Source organism: Bos mutus, chromosome 2, assembly GCF_027580195.1.
Source record: "Bos mutus isolate GX-2022 chromosome 2, NWIPB_WYAK_1.1, whole genome shotgun sequence".
Taxonomy (NCBI): Eukaryota; Metazoa; Chordata; class Mammalia; order Artiodactyla; family Bovidae; genus Bos; species Bos mutus.
This window is the reverse complement of record NC_091618.1, coordinates 72645472-72663077: the sequence shown is the minus strand read 5'-3', so window position 1 is coordinate 72663077 and position 17606 is coordinate 72645472. Positions and strand designations below refer to the sequence as shown.

At 47.4% G+C, this 17606-nt stretch overlaps 1 protein-coding gene across 4 annotated transcripts in view; it reads right to left on the bottom strand.

Annotated features, from left to right (window-relative positions):
- The window catches only part of MGAT5 (alpha-1,6-mannosylglycoprotein 6-beta-N-acetylglucosaminyltransferase), a 399290-nt gene extending 383332 nt beyond the window's left edge, over window positions 1-15958 (bottom strand). For all 4 annotated transcript variants that reach the window (XM_070389588.1, XM_070389598.1, XM_070389571.1 and 1 more), the window contains exon 1: window positions 15576-15958. The gene's annotated coding sequence lies outside the window, so the exon portion shown is untranslated. The remainder of the gene's footprint in view (window positions 1-15575) is intronic.
- Between the last annotated feature and the right edge of the window lie 1648 nt (window positions 15959-17606).

Sequence of the window (17606 nt, the reverse complement as noted above, 5' to 3'; positions counted from 1 at the left end):
GTGGGCTCTGTGTTAAGGGTTATTTAACAGGTTGTTGTAGGACAGAAACCAATACAACATTGTGAAGCAATTACCTTCCAATTAAAAGTAAATTGTTTCAAATGTGGAGAAACACAGTTATTCAATTCAGTTGACTCATAGGTAGAGGGGAATTTCTTTCCAGATCACTTGACCTAGTGCTGTGGTATAAACTCTGTAAGCCCCAAAGCTCAAGGCTTACAGCAAACTTCCACCTCTTTACTTCCTGAAATCAATTCTTAGATAAACTTCCTGAACACATTTTCAAACATATGTATTTACTGCTTTAATAATAAGATCAGATCAGATCAGTTGCTCAGTCGTGTCCAACTCTTTGCGACCCCATGAATCCCAGCACGCCAGGCCTCCCTGTCCATCACCAACTCCCAGAGTTCACTCAGACTCACGTCCATTGAGTCAGTGATGCCATCCAGCCATCTCATCCTCTGTCGTCCCCTTCTCCTCCTGCCCCCAACCCCTCCCAGCATCGAAGTCTTTTCCAATGAGTCACCTCTTCCCATGAGGTGGCCAAAGTACTGGAGTTTCAGCTTTAGCATCATTCCTTCCAAAGAACACCCAGGGCTGATCTCCTTTAGAATGGACTGGTTGGATCTCCTTGTAGTCCAAGGGACTCTCAAGAGTCTTCTCCAACACCACAGTTCAAAAGCATCAATTCTTCAGCGCTCAGCTTTCTTCACTGTCCAACTCTAACATCCATACATGACCACTGGAAAAACCATAGCCTTGACTAGAAGGACCTTTGTTGGCAATGTCTTTGCTTTTGAATATGCTATCTAGGTTGGTCATAACTTTTCTTCCAAGGAGTCAGAGTCTTTTAATTTCATGGCTGCAATCACCATCTGCAGTGATTTTGGAGCCCCAAAAAAATAAAGTCTGATACTGTTTCCACTGTTTCCCCATCTATTTCCCATGAAGTGATGGGACCAGATGCAAATGAGACTAAAAGGAAAATAATTTATAACAAACTAAACCTGTATTTCAATATGCAATTAGTTGGACAAAACCAATCTAGAAGGCTTAAGAAGTTAGATGCTTGTGTCAAAAACCAGGTGAGCTACAAGTGTTGACTAACACACGTGGTGTGGTGATGCCATGTGATTTTCCTCATGGTAAATTTCCCAATAAACAAACCACAATCTTTCTTCACGGACTGGAAAAGTCAACATTTATTTGAAACATGCAAAATACTCCTCATGTGTAAGCTAGGTCTCTAGGTTCAGGTAACAAATGGGTTTTGTATCCAAGATCACCTTGTAACCAAACTGGTCAACCAGACCTGGGCTGGAGTCTTAACCTAGGCAGAGGCCCCTTGTCTCAGCCTAGGTTCTTTTTTTTTTTTAACCAGATTTGCACAGCCAATAATAAAGTCATTGCTGCTTCAATGGCCAAAAAATGAAGCGGGAACCTAGTTCAGAAGTCAATTTAACCCAGTTTGGCCAGAGACATCGAATATATAGGAAGGTGGAGGTAAAAGGATTTGAAAAGGGTGGGAGAAACATTCATGAGTTATCTGAGAACAGGGGTGTGGTTTAGACTTGGAGCTGTGCCAACTTGCTCCTTGAAAGAAAAGCTATAACCAACCTAGACAGCATATTAAAAAGCAGAGACATTACTTTGCCAGCAAAGGTCCATATAGTCAAAGCTATGGTTCTTCCAGCAGTCATGAATGGATGTGAAAGTTGAGAGTTGAAGAACTGATGCTTTTGAACTGTGGTGTTGGAGAAAACTCTTGAGAGTCCCTTGGACTGCAAGAAGATCAAACCAGTCAATCCTAAAGGAAATCAGTCAAATATTCATTGGAAGGACTGATGCTAAAGTTGAAGTTCCAATACTTTGGCCAACTTATGCCAAGAACTGACTCACTGGAAAAGACCCTGATGCTGGGAAAGATTGAAGGCAGGAGGAGAAGGGGACAGCAGAGGATAAGATGGTTGGATGGCATCACCGACTCAATGGGCATGAGTTTGAGCAAGTGTCGGGAGATGGTGATGGACAGGAAGGCCTGGTGTGCTGCAGTCCATGGGGTGGTAAAGAGTCAGACATGACTGAGAAACTGAGCAACAACAAATTTCTCAGTAAAAAAAAATATATATATATATTTTTTTTTCCAAAGTCTTTTCAATTCCATAAGTCCATGATTTGATGTCTCTAAATTTTATTATGCTCAAAAATAATACTAATTCAGAAATGTGACAGTAAGGACTAGGTGCCACAAAGGGGTTCTGAAAGAACCCAAGGTGACTGTTTTCCAACTTTTTCCCACTAATGGACTCCATTATATCACAAAAAGAGGCACTGCTGGAGTCTAATGAATAAATAACTAGCACTTGAATAGAATTTGTGTCCATTTTAAAATTCCAGCTACTTTCCACAAGAAAGCCTCATTTAAATTAGAAAGAAGGGGAGCATGCTTATAATGAAACATTTTCAAAACCCTTTAAAAGTTTCCTATATAAGTCAATCAGGTATAACATTAAATATTAATAGCAAAAACTTAATTGTTGAATCTAAGTGAATAAGAGAGCTTGCGTGTGACACAGGAAAAGCGTTAGTTTTCACGTCTGCTGGATTTGTTTAGTGTAACTTCCAGATGCATTATGGGGAGAGCTAATGGCCCCTTAAACAGTGTGTCTTCTAAATGGAGGATCACAGGTCAGCCATGGGTTACGAAACCAATTCGGAACAGGGGGTCAGAAAACTCTGCCTTCAAGAGCCGAAGTGTAATGATACCTTGGGCTCTGCAGGCCAGATAACCTCTGTTACAACTTCTTGACTCTGTCACTGCAGCTTGAAAGCAGCCATAAACAAATCATGAACAAAGAGGATTGGCTGTGTTCCAACCAGACCTTATTTACAAAATGGGCTGCAGGCCATGGTGCTGACTCCTGACCAGCATTTTTTAAACAAATAAAATATAGCAGAATATATCAGAGGCCATGACGAGAGAGGATAGGTACTGTCTCATGAAACTTTTCTTGCTGCAACACATTTCAAACTGTAGTGTTGAAGAAGCTTCTTGACAGTCCCTTGGAAGGCAAGGAGATGAAACCAATCAATCCTAAAGGAAATCAGTCCTGAATATTCATTGGAAGGACTGATGCTGAAGCTGAAGCTCCAGTACTTTGGCCATGTGATGTGAAGAGCCAACTAATTGTAAAAGACCCCGATGCTGGGGAAGACTGAAGGCAATAGAAGAAGGGGGTGGCAGAGGATGAGATGGTTGGATGACATCACTGACTCAATGGACACCAGTTTGAGCAAACTCTGGGAGCTAGTGAAGGACAGGGAAGCCTGGTGTGCTCTAGTTCATGGGGTCGCAGAGTCAGACACTACCTAGCAACTGAACAACATACACATCTGTATATGTGAGCTTTTAGTAAATATGTATTTCTTACTGTTGGCTGAGGGTCAAAAGCCACCATATTAGAAACGATAAGAAGAATCTGAAAAGAAAAACACAAGTTTGCTTCTGACTGAAACTGGTAAGAGATTAAAGACTTTCATGTTCCCCCGTCCCCCCAAAAAAAGTAAAGAAAAAAGGGTAGAAATAATGGGCAAGTTCTTGAGTCTAACATATAATCTTAAAAATATTTTTTAAATGTATCAAAATTTTGAAAAAAGAATATGAATTAGTTACAAGTAGTCCAAAATGGTCTTCAAAAGGACATTAAAATCACTACTTATGCTCTGCAAACATCTGATATAAACTATATATCAGTTAGCAAGAGCTGCATAACACACTTCCCCAGAACTCTGTGGCTTAAAATAATCATCAACGCTTTCTGCAACTCTACACATCAGCTAGCTGGTTCTGATGACCTAGGACAGATCTTGGCAAGATAAGCTCTGGAGACTTTGAGCATCTGGTCGTTCACTTGGGAGCCAGCTAGTCCAGAAAGGCCTCAACTGAAACAATTTGGCTCATTCCCCTGCATCTCTCAGTCCCTCCCTTAGACTAGCCCAGGCACACTTTCCCGGGGGTGGCAGGGATCTGAGTGAGCACGCCTAGCTGTGCAAAAGGCAATAGAAATGCGTAGGCTCTTAAACTCTGTTTATGTGGCATCAGCTAACATCCCAGGGGCCAAAGTAGTCATGAGGCCAGTAGTAGGGGAGAGGGATGGGGACTATAAGTTACAAGGCAAAGAGTGTGGACACAAAGAAGGAGGCCACTAATCGGGGCCATTAGAGCAATCACTCTGCCGCAGACACTATTACTGTTTGTCACCACCTTGGCAGAAACAGAGAGATTTTACATTATTTTAGTTTTCCCATTATCATTTCTCATTCTGGTTTTCCATTATCACTCCTAAGGCAGGAAGGCAGAGTGAAAAGAACACAGGCTTTGGAATCAATGAGATCCACTTTCTCAGCCTGGCTCTGCCACTTTTGGCTACCTGACCCTGGGCAAGTCTCCTTTGCACCTCAGTTTCCTCATCACAGCAACTACTAACATAATATGAGCTGGAACACAGAACATGTGTAGGTCAGTGTCTGGTTATCTCAGAACTCAAACCTTAGACACTGTGTGTTTGCGAATAGCTAAGTATATTCAAAAAGATGAGGAATAAGGAGATAGGCAAATTTTCTGGGGAGTAAAGTTTCTTAACAGAAAAGAACAGTTCCTTTACATAATAACTAAAAAGTCATTTCTTTACAAAGAGTTTTGGGGACTGTGGCAGGCAGGAATATGGCCCCAAGGATGTTCACATGCTAAACCCTGGAGCCTGTGAATATGCTACTAACAGGAGAGGTATGATGAAGTTAAGGACCTTCAAATGAGATTATCCGGGATTATCTGGGTGGGCCCAATCTAATCATATAGATCCTTGCTGCTGCTGCTGCTGCTGCTAAATCGCTTCAGTCTGTCTGACTGTGTGACCCCATAGACGGCAGCCCACTAGGCTCCTCTGTCCCTGGGATTCTCCAGGAAAGAACACTGGAGTGGGTTGCCATTTCCTTTCCAATGTATGAAAGTAAAAAGTGAAAGTGAAGTCGCTCAGTGGTGCCTGACTCTTAGTGACCCCATGGACTTCAGCCCACCAGGCTCCTCCGTCCATGGGATTTTCCAGGCAAGAGTACTGGAGTGGGGTGCCATTGCAGTCAAGGAATCTTTCCAAGCTGTGGTCCCAGTTTGATGGCAGAGTGACAAGGAGTCAGCCCAACACTGCTGGTTTTGATGCTGGAGGAACGAGGCACGAGCCTGTGAATGTGAGTGGCTGCTAGAAGCTAAATGAGGCAAGGATAAGGATTCTCCCCTACAGCTTCCAGGAGTGCACACCTTGGTTTTAACCGGTGAGACCCCTGTTGACCTCTGACCCACAGCATAATAAATCAATAGTTTATGTTGCTTTAAGCCATCAAGTCTGTGGTTATTTGTTATAGCAGTGACAGAAAGATGATGTAATCTTGTCATCTTCATAGAGAGGCTGACAGTGAGGAAATAGAAAGTCCCTCAGAGCCCCTGAACCAGGAAAAAGAAACTATGGAATCCAGAAAGCACTAACCAAGCATGGCATAAAAAAGGAAAGCTGCATCTGATTCTGGTTATCAGGGCAATTAAAGAAAAGGCAGTATGACAGAATAAGCAACTCATTATCAGGGAAAACACGTTATTGCAGTCTACAAGGAAGTACAATAAAATCATTACTTATCCACACTATCTCCAAAGATCCCTGGTTATAACTGACAAGCATGTACTAGGAGAAAAAACGTATTTTAAAAATACTTCCACAGAAACTTCCTAAAGGTTTCATTTAACTGAGGGCTGTTTCAGAGATGCAGTTCCAACTCTGATCACATTCATTTCTGTTTGTAGATAATATGACAATAAGGTAACAAGCCGTAGTGGTGTGTGGACATGAACACACACACACAGTCACAATTTATGAGACTTCATGAGCCCACAAATAATGCTCATAAAGAGGGAGAAAAATGTGTACACCCAAATGTACATGATGGATTTAAATGATGGATTTAAAAAACAGAACTCCAAGCCACAGCCAAAGAGGAACTCAAAATCAGAGACTTTTTGGAACTTCCCTGGCAGTCCGGTGATTAAGTCTTCCTGCTTCCATTGCAGGGAGCAAGAGTTCAATCCCCAGTTAAGGAACCAAGATTCTCATGTGGTGCTGGCATGCGAAAAAAAAAAAAAAGGAACACACTTAAGAATACCCTTGATAGATTAAACAGTCTACAGCAGATGAGTATGCTGGGCTCAGCCAACAAGTCAGACTAGTAGAATCCCACAGATGCAGGAGACACTAAAAGATGCCTCACATAACAGATGAGAAACCAGAGTCACAGAGCAGTGAGGTGACCTGCCCAAGGACAGCTGGCTAACTGCACAGAGACCTGCGCTGCCTGAGCAGCAGCTTACCTGTGCTGCCCAGCTGATCACATGACTCTGGGGTCACGCCCTCTGCGAGGCAATGGGGCGTCATGCCTATAGAGCCTGGCTCCTTGCTTAGAAACCCTTGGGGCCAGATGCAATTTTTTAACCAACCCGGGGTGGGGGAGGAGGATGGTGGCGGGAAACTCTCCCTTTCTGGCGCTCCCATCAGAATAGGAAATAAGGAATGGTGGACATATAGAAGAAAGTTGATAATATTTGCCCAAGAAAATTACACTGTCCTGTACTTATCTAGTACAGTGAAAAAGTACCCACATGAAAGTGAAAGTGTTAGTCCCTCAGTCATGTCTGACTCTTTTCGAGTCTGTGGACTGTAGCCCACCAGGCTCCTCTGTCCATGGGATTTCCCAGGCAGGAATACTAGAGTGGTTTGCCATTTGCTTTTCCAGGGGATCTTCCCAACCCAGGGATTGAACTTGGGTCTCCTGCACTGCAGGCAGATTCTTTAACCATCTGAGCCACCAGGGAGGCCCAACATAATGTTGCCTTTAAATCTAGCAAGCACAGCAGTTAGACATGATAGAAGGGGAGGAGGGAGAAACTGACCATCCTTAGCCACTGGAGCTGAGAATTCTGTTAAGGAAGGTAGGCCATTCTGATGGACAGAGGGGCTGGAAGCTAGGCTTGCAAAGATCTCAATTAAGACTGAGGATTCCTCAGTCCATGGGGTTGCAAAAGAGTTGGACACAACTCAGAGACTACACAACAACAACTCCTCATATGATGAACATTACTGGGGAGGGAGATGGAGAAAAATTCTAGGAGATGGGGTGAGAGAAGTATAGCGAACACAAGTACTAAGGGAAAAAAAAGAAGGAAAACAAAAAGATTGTACTTAGCAAGAGGTATAGACAGTGCTTTCCTAAACGAGATGCGTGAAAGAAAGAACTGGTCATTGAGAACATTTCTCATTGGAATGTGCTGAGTTGCTCAGTCGTTTCCGACTCTTTGCAACCCCATGGACTGTAGCCCTCCAGGCTCCTCTGTCCATGAGCATTCTCCAGGCAAGAATACTGGAGCGTGTAGCCTATCCCTTCTCCAGGGGATCTTCCCAACCCAGGAGTCGAACCAGGGTCTCCTGCACTGCAGACAGATTCTTTACCAGCTGAGCTACCAGGGAAACTCATTAGAATAAATACTAGTATATGAAAAAATTAAAGTTGAAAATAACAGATGGCCAAAGGAAAAAGGAAAAGCAGCTTCAAGGAGATTGTCGTCAAAGTCTCTATTCTTTCAACATAGTTATTTCACAGGAAAGCAATAATGAAGGTACGTAAACAGACTCTGGCCCAGCTTGTGGCAGTATCAACACTTAGCCGCTTTCTTGAGGGTGCTGAGCTGGGGAACCAGAGAACTCCAGGAGTCTGGTCATCTTCTGCTCTTTGAATCTCAACTTCCCAAGAGGGGAAAAATAGCTTCACTAGGGGAAGCAGGTTATTTTTAGGCTGAGAAGGACCACAACCTTTTATTCTAAACATACAAAAACACATATCCCAAAAGACAGTGAGGGTAGAGGGCTAGATCTTCTTAGGTAAACAGTTCAACTGTCTACTAAAGAGTGTGCCAGCAAAAGCAAAAACAACTTGAGCTTCTCCTCAATCTCTTTTTGTTCAATACCGCTGTTTTATTTCTTTATTCTACACCTCCTTTGCCACATGTGTAGGATTATACGCCGGAGAAGGCAACGGCACCCCACTCCAGTACTCTTGCCTGGAAAATCCCATGGGCAGAGGAGCCTGGTAGGCTGCAGTCCATGGGTTCGCTAAGAGTCGGACTCGACTGAGTGACTTCACTTTCACGCATTGGAGAAGGAAATGGCAACCCACTCTAGTACTCTTGCCTGGAGAGTCCCAGGGACGGGAGAGCCTGGTGGGTTGCTGTCTATGGGGTCGCACAGAGTCGGATATTACTGAAGCGACTTAGCAGCAGCAATAGCAGCAGCAGCAAGATTATATGAAATTTGAGGACTGAACGGAACGCTTGAGTTTGTTCAATCCCCACTTAGTCTCTAATGTAAAAATTAAAGCCCAAAGCAGTCGCATGGGCTGAATGAATGTGTTCTTCATTTGCATATTTGTTTTAACTGAATTTAACTCTTCTGTGTGGGCCCTGCCCAGGCCTAGACTTTAAACTCCATGAACAGCTGCTGCTACTGCTGCTGCTAAGTCGATTCAGTCATGTCTGACTCTGTGCGACCCCAGAGACGGCAGCCCACCAGGCTCCCCCGTCCCTGGGATTCTCCAGGCAAGAACACTGGAGTGGGTTGCCATTTCCTTCTCCAATGCATGAAAGTGAAAAGTGAAAGTGAAGTCGCTCAGTCGTGTCTGACTCTTAGCAACCCCATGGACTACAGCTCACCAGGCTCCTCCGTCCATGAGATTTTCCAGGCAAGAGTACTGGAGTGGGGTGCCATTGCGTTCTCCGCCATGAACAGCTGGGACTATTTATTAACCACAAAAGTTCAGAATCAAGAACAGGTGAGAACAACGACGTGCCTAATGTGAGGCCAGTCAAATATAAGGAATAAAATGAAGAGAAACAGCACTCGATGGTACACTTGATGGAAAAATTCCACGAAATATGAAAATCTCTGTGGTCAAAGGAATATTTTGTGAGACTTCAGCTCTATCTAAGATCCCAGAGACACTGGGGAAACATCCTTACAGGCCTTTCATTGGAAATGTTGGGGCATAGCCCTGACTCATCTGCCAGATTACCTCTGGCCCACCCCATACCCCGAAAGGGTGGAAATCAACACCAAGCAGGGGACTTCCCTGGTGGTCCAGTGGTTAAGAATCCGTCTTCCAATGCAGGGGACGAGTGTTCGATCCCTGGTCCAGATACTAAGATCCCACATGCCACAGGGCAACTAGAGACACCCACATGATACAAAGACCCAGCACAGCCAAAAAAAAAAAAACAACAAAAAACCACAGCCAGGAGCCCTAAGACACAGAGACAGAGAATGAATATTTAAGAATAAAATGTAAAAGCCTTCCCAGACTATATCCCTAAGATGTGAAACTTATAAGGTGACCTAAGCAAGGGAACACCTCATATAAAGGCACTTAAGTTGCTCAGATTCTTCTATTTGGGTATGCACAAAAGACAGGGCCACACGCACCTGCTCCCCACCAGACTGCAGGGTGAGACTGGATGTGAGCACACAGGGTGCTGGGAGTGGGAGGGACAGATGTCAAATAACCATCACATTCTCTTCCTGCGTCATGACTATAAACAAAGCAGGCACACATCTGCTTTTATCACTGTTGTTATCACTGTTCCTAAGAGACCAAGGTCCGGCTTTGCCACTGTCATCAAGCAGGGAGACTTCAAGCAGGTCCTTCTGCTCCTCTACACCTCCAGGACTGCAGCTAGAAAGAGAAGGGGTCCCGGGGGATCTCCTTGAGGTCCCTTCCAACCCAAGTGACTAAGACTCTTCTTGGCCTTGTTGGAAAGAAGGAGCTGGCCGGTACAAGGTGAGCTTGCTAGCCTAAAACTAAGCTAATGTGGACCCTGGACCTAGACCACCCAGGTTCAAATCCTCAGCCAGCTGCTTGCATGACCTTGGCCAGCTTTCATAACCTCCCAAATACCTCAGTCTTCCTACTGTATAAACTGGGAATAACAATAGTCTCCATCTCAGTGTTGTAGCCAGGAGCAAACAAGATACAAATGAAGCCTTTGCCATCACATCAGGTATAGAAGATACATTTTTCATCTCCATCTCTCCAAGTTTCTTGCCCACCTGTTCTGGACATTTTTCCACCCAGATATACAATCACTGCAGATGGTGACTGCAGCCATGAAATTAAAAGACACTTACCTCTTGGAAGAAAAGTTATGACCAACCTAGACAGCGTATTAAAAAGCAGAGACATTACTTTGCCAACAAAGGTCCGCCTAGTCAAAGCTATGGTTTTTCCAGTAGTCATGTATGGATGTAAGAGTTGGACTATTAAAGAAAGCAGAGAGCCAAGGAATTGATGCTTTTGAACTGTGGTGTTGGAGAAAACTCTTGAGAGTCCCTTGGAATGCAAGGAGATCCAACCAGTCCATCCTAAAGGAAATCAGTTCTAAATATTCATTGGAAGAACTGATGCTGAAGCTGAAACTCCAATACTTTGGCCACTTGATCTGAAGAACTAACTTATTTGAAAAGACCCTGATGCTGGGAACGACTGAAGGCAGGAGGAGAAGGGGATGACAGAGGATGAAATGGTTGGATGGCATCAACTCGATGGACATGAGTTTGAGTAAACTCCGGGGGCTGGCGATGGACAGGGAGGCCTGGCATGCTGCAGTCCATGGGGTCGCAAAGAGTCAGATATGACTGAGCGACGCAACTGAAGTATACAATCTTTGCTGATCACCAACAGAACACACTCTCATGGGTGGACAGAGACATGAAAGAGATCCAAAACTATTATACTGGAAGACTGTTCCATGTGGGATATTATTTTTAAAAAAAAAAAAAAAGAAAAAGCATCTTACCAGCACACTAGGACTTAGCGCTGGGCTGAGAATGCAGCACTAGTGAGCGGAGCTTGAGCAGGACTTGGTGGGCGGGGCTTAGGCCGGATCAGTGGGCGGGGCTTAGGCAGGAGTCGAGGACAGTACACCTTACTTCAAGGACCAGCACCTACTCGCAACCCCTAGGGATGCAAAATCAGTGAGGCTGTTATTCTTCTACAGATAACCTTGAAGTGATGACATTTTTAAACAAACTAAATCAATTGCAAACAGCAGTACTTAACTCTTGCAGATAAGGAAGTATTTGGGTACATCTGGCTGCTGAGTTCATAGGCGACAAGGTGGGATCAATACTCCTTAGCCATCCTAGGCTGCTGCCCCAGCTGGGGCCAAGGTCCAGCAAGCATTAACACAGGCATGGCAGTGGTGGTGGGGGGGTGGCGTTTAAAGGGAGAACTGCCCCCACAAGACCAGCCACAACAGCTTAACCCCCCTGCCTGTCCAGATTTTTGAGGCTGGACAAAGGCCCTGACAGAAAGGCCCCTGTCCTGTTTCCAGAAGGGTAGGTGCTCAAACAGGAGAACTGTGGGATTCTGAAGAAAAAAAGATTCCTATGACCTTTCTCATGCACACGTACAGCTTTCCAGAGATGACAAAGTCAGGGAAGGACAGACTTAACTATGGTAATGAAAAAAATGAGGAAATGGCAACCCACTCCAGTGTTCTTGCCTAGGAAATCCCATGGATAGAGGAACATGGTGGGATACAGTCCATGGGGTTGCAGAGTCCAACATGACTGAGCGCACACACAAACAAAGTGGGCAAACACAGATCAAGTTCCAACTCTTCTAGCTGAGAACATTGTTACAGGACTAAGGCTCCTGGGACCCATCTTGGCAACTTTCCAAGGGCTATTAGTTTGCCTTAACACAGGGAAAGAGAAAGTCAGATGCATTAAAAGTGAGAAGATAATTTTGAAGGAGGACGTCTTCATACCCAGCACCAGCACCCACCAAACCCGGCTCAAAGTGGCTGCCTGATAAACACTCAGTGAAAACCCTCAGCTGGCACTGAGGTTTACAGCTATGCTCAGACTTTCAGTGTTGACTGTTTAGGGGCATGGCTTAGACTGGCAGCTTTAAGAAGATGGGGTTGGGGAGACCTTAACTCAATCTCAAACAGAAATCTTAAAGTTTAGCCATCTATTCAATATTGTGGAATAAACCATAATGGAAAAGAATATAGAAAAGAATGTATATATGTGTATGACTGAGTCATTTTGCTATACAGCAGAAATTGATACAACATTGTAAATCAACCATACTCTGATTTAAAGAAAAAAAAATTTTTTTAAGTTTAACCATCTTCCAGCCATTAAGAGTGACTCTATACTTCAAAGCAATTATGAACTTTAAAGGCAGCCTAGTAAAACGTGCCCTGGCGAGTACCAAATTTATTTCTCACGTAAGACTCTCAACTGTCACCCACCTGGCACTCTCTCAAAGGTATTACCTCTCTCTTTCTTAAAGTACCTAGATTCTGAAACACACGCATCTTCCTTCAGCCAAAACTATCTGTTAACAGTTCACCTGACACCAAAACCCTTCCCCCAAATTTGACATCCCCTCTAACAAACCCCCAGAGATCATGCCCCCCACAGTACCAACTTTTCCAAGACCTCCTGTGGTAACATCAGTGCAGAACACCACCCTCAACAGCCACTCCAACCTCCTACAGCTAGGAGGCCAAGACACACGAGGAGGAGAAAAGAAAGAATCCTCTCGGCTCTTTAGGCCTCTAGGGAAGGAGCAGAGCAACTACCTGCCTGGAGGACCAGAGTGCAAAAGGACAAGAACTTCCCAAACAAGGTCTTATTGATGAATGCTCCTGGCAAGTTTCCAGATAGCTCTGCAGGGGACAGTGGTCACCATCTGTCCCCTGCCAAAATCAACCTGAGAGTGACTCTGCAATGACTTAGAGCATTAAGTCTCTGCAATGACTTAAAGCCACAGGAGTATTAAGAGGCTCACTTCATACAGAGGAATCAAAGGCACTCCCTGGGCTAGGATCATGGGGATTCTGGCGCTGCAATGCTTTTGGAGGCCAACTGGGCAAAGGCTGGTTGGTGATGTTTAAACTGAGAAAACTCAACAGGAAGGGAGCAAATTTGAATTCCTGTGATTTCCTAAGGTCCCTTCCAGCCCCAAGCTGCTACCAGAGAACACTGCATATGCACATACATGTGTACATGCTTCTTTATAAAAATGCATGTACGGATGTGTGAATATATATATTTATGAGTACTATATTCACAATTCCAAACACAAAGCACTTGAGATGTGCACACCTGAGGCAATTCAGAGACGCTTGAGCTGCTGGAACACAGATGCCACTAGCAGATCTGAGCACAGCCACCCAGCCCACCTGCCTGTCACTGCAGGCACCTTCAAACCAACCTGCAGCCGCTAGTGTAGGCTCGAACCCTGCAAAGTCCCAAACTGGTACAGTAGACTCCTTTCCCACTGACTCCAGTCACAAGTATCCCAGACTCGAGAAGGTGGGCTGGAACCAAGGAGGGGATGAAAAAATGTAAAGACCAAACCTCTATCCAGAAACCCAGGTCTGCCATTCAGGGGTCCGGCAGAGCAGGGTCCTTCTTCTCCCCTCCCCCCCGGTCCCTAAAAGAGGCAAAAGGTCACCCTCTTCTGCCAATGCCATCACCTCTTCTCAGGGTCTCTCTACTTCAAGTTGACTACACGGATTTCGAGTTAGTAACTGAAGAAACTAAAAAGTCTAGAAAGCGGAGCTTTGCTGTAATCCTAACAGAGCTAACCAAATGTGAGGGTTTCCTATCTCAGCCCTGAACAATAAGAGCAAAAAGAATCTGTGCTGTGTGTGTGTGTGTGTGTGTGTGTGTGGGGAGGGGAGGTAGGCGGGAGGAATAAAAGTTCATTTATTAAGAAACACCTGTTATGGTTTACCCGTCCGTGAAAAACATTTTGGTGATTTTCTCCAATCAAAATCGAAGAACTTCTAATCCGAGTTAAGGATCAGGATGTAGGTAGCTAAACTGGGGGACGGGTGGAGGGGGGAGGTGGGGGGCGGTGGGTGTGTCTCTCGGAATAAAAACCCACGGAGTCGCTCAGGTCCTGGCAATGAACGGAGGCGGGGCGCACCGGCTTCCCACCCGCCCCTCTTTAGAATGAGATTCCACCTCTAACACTCGGATCCGAGTTGTTTACAGGTGCAGTACTGTCATTCCCTGGGGAACCCCGCACAAACCTCAGCCTTCCCCTCCCAAACTTCACCGCCCCCAAAGTGCCCAGCCGTTCCTAACTGGGCAGTCAGGGCCGGGTGCAGAGGGAGGTGTCCGCCCTGGGCCGGGCCTGGCAGTCAGCGACAGGAGTACCGGGCCCCAGACCTCGACTCGGGCATCTCTGAAAACCCTCTGCATCGCCAGGTTACCTCAGCCCGCAAGCGCCCGGCACCCTGTCTGCGCTCCAAACGCCGCCGGACAATGCAAGCGCCACCTCTTTTCTCTTCCGCGCGGCAGCTACGAAACCACGGCTTTGTGTGTGACAGCAAGTGTGTGCGCGCGAACGTCCCCGGGCTCACACACCCCCTTCCATCCAGTCTGCTCACCGCGCCTGGTCCGCGCGCGCGGCGAGCGCATCCCGAGCGGGTCCTTACATCAGGCGGCCTCACCGCCATGCTTCTGGCCACCCGGCCTCGGACCTGGCCTCGGGAAGCTGGGGGCGACATTCACGCCCCCGTTCTCAGCCGCAGGGACGACCGATGGGAGCAACGCCGGGAGCCGGGCAAAGACGAGGAGGCGAAAGGACCACTGACGCGCGCCGCGCCCCCAAGTTTGGCAGCCGAGGGCCGGGAGGGGGCCGGGAGGGGGCCTGGGCGGCTCGCGACTAGGCAGGAAGTTCCCAAGGCCGCACTGAGCATGCTCTCGGGGATTGTGTGAGCGGGTGTGGGCTCTGCGCTCCCCGCAGCCTCTCCGGCCAGGCAGCCTCCAGAGCGCGCGGGCGGGATCCGCGGCCCGCGAAGGTCCCTTAAGGGTGGGAGGCACCCCCAGGCTTCCCTGGCCCCCTGAACCAGAGCACCCGCCCCCCACATCTCTCTTTCCCAGGGGCCAGGAGCCAGCCTTCCTTCTTTTACTCCCCAGCGGCCGGTGGCTGAGCCCGCCCTGCGCTCCCAGGTCCCGGGCACCCCAGCCCGGCCCACACCCTCAGCGTGACCCCACCAAGCTCCTCCGGGGTCCGAGCGCCCATCTACCATCCCTGGCTGCTCGCCTCCAGTCCGCGCAACTAAAGCCTTCTCCGGACAGTCCCTTGAAAAGCCCACAACCCCCACTTCCCAAGGGCCATGGAGCCCTGCAGTCTCCCCTGGGAAGCGGTTGCCCCGGGCAGGTGGGCGCCTCAAGGCGTATCCCCGGCCGCACTCCCGGGTCTCTCAACCCGGCCAGGGCACCCAGGCAGGCGGCCGGGTAGCGGAGGGCGGAAGACCCCAGACGGGCAACCCACGGTGCAGACTCTTCCCCCACCCCCGCGCCCAGCTCCCCGCGCCCTCAGCGGTCCCTTCTACGTTCATCTCCCCGCGGAGATGGAGAGCTTCGACGCGATCGCCCCGACCCACTGGCTCTCACCTCCTTGTTTGAGCGGTAGCAGCAGCCGGGAGTGCCTGCCAGCCGCTGTCTCCAGGGGAGCCCAAGGCGCGGCGGGGCACGGGGTCGCGGCGCCCCGAGCCTGCGGCGCGGCTACCTGGGCTGGATCGCGCCCGGGGCCGCCGCGGCAGCCGCGGGAGCCGCAGGGCCGCCGCTGAGCGGGCCGCGGCAGGGACAGTCTGCAAACTCTCAGCCCTGGCGGGGCCGCGCACGGCGCGTCCACAGCCGGCCTGGACACTGCAGAGACGTTCCTCCAGGGCTCAGCCGACCAGGGCGGGGGGGTCTGTCTGCAATTTCTTCCTTCCCTGCCTTACGGACCCCTCCAACTTCCTTCCAGCTTCTGAGCTCGCAGCTCTCTAAGGCAGGGATTCCGGCCAGGGACGTTCGGCAAACTCCCCGCCCTCCCCGCGGAGCGCTCAGCCAATTCGGAACGCCCCAGCCTCTCAGGGGCCGTCTGCAAACTCCCAACCCTGTCGGAGAGGACTTCTACCAACCCTTCAATTCCGCAGCCCAAAGGGAAAAGGGAGCAAGGGAGACACTTTGCGGCCACAAATAATAATCTAGCAAGGTCAGGGGCAAGTATGCACATACTGATGTGACAGTGCATCCTCCAGAGAGGTGCAGTCCAGGCCACTCAGGACCAGGGACCTTCCTCCAGCAGTGAAACCCAGTGGGGGAAGATTAGGGACTCAACCATCTATAGGTACAGGCTGCTTGAATCAATGCCTTGAGTCTCAATTTCCAACTTTGGGGAACGGGTTACATGAAGCAGTATAAATTTCAGCCTGGTTTTTGTGACCTTGAGCAGGCCACTTAACCATCTGAATTCAATTTCTTTATCTACGAACATAATAAATGGCGTTTCTTGAGGTTATTTTGAAGATGAAATAAAATATACCTAAAGTGCTTAGCAATACGTGGCACATAGTAGGTGTTCAATAAATAAATTCCATTTCTCTTACTCCTTCCCACTCCCACCCCCAGGTTTTATGAACACCCTGGACCGCCTAACCGAATGTTGCACTGTTATAAATTCAAAAAGAGATAAAGCATCCCATGCCCTGAAGGCACCACAGAGAACATTGACTGACATGACATATTAAATCCAACCAAGTCCCAGGAGAGAGAACATTGTACATTTACATCTCTAAGTATTATAGATCCTTGTTAAGCAGTATCTGGAATGGAAGGAGAGTGGCCTGGTGAATTACCTAGGGGTGGAAATGACAATGTTAATAACCCCATCGAGTTCCAAGCCCTTGTCACTGCAAGTTACTGTATGAGGGTTTATGTTCAACTTTCCCTTACCCTCCCTGCAGAATTTCTCCACCCCCATTTTACTGTTCCCCTAGGGTATTCTTTCTTCAACTTAGATCACCCTACTCTGATGCTCACCCTCTTCAGCAAAGGCATTTAAAAACTAAAGATAATGGAGTTCTTAGACCCTAGAAATGACTTAGTCCAAGAGCCTCACATTGTAAGTAAGCTATCGTGGCCACCCAGCTGGTTAGGGAGGTCTCCTGTCTCCAGAATCTTAGTATCCATAGAACACACCCTGTAGCCTCTCTTGCAATGAGCTACTCTAGGCTCTAGGCACATTAGATCGATCAGGCATACTTTTAATTCAAGCTGAAGGAAATGACTCTAACACTTCCTGACCAGATGAGCCCCAAATTATCAGCCACTTAGATCCTCTGCTGTCAGAAACTGTCTGGATAATGACCAAAACCACAAAGAAATCTGTATGGGCAGGATGATTCCTCTTAATGAGACCTTTTGGTAAAATCCCAGGAATGTTGGGAGTCACGTTTTTCTCTCAGTCCCTTGAAAGAAAAACATCTCTCCCTCTCTGGACACTGGGAGGGAAATAGAAGAATGGTGACATCTGGTGGTCAGGACTTTCTGTGCTTTGGATACGGATGGTACAGATTCTGATCCTAATAAATTCACTTTGAAGCCAAGTTCCTGCAGGTGCTTAATAATTGTACCACCTGGTTGCCTAGTGATTTCTGA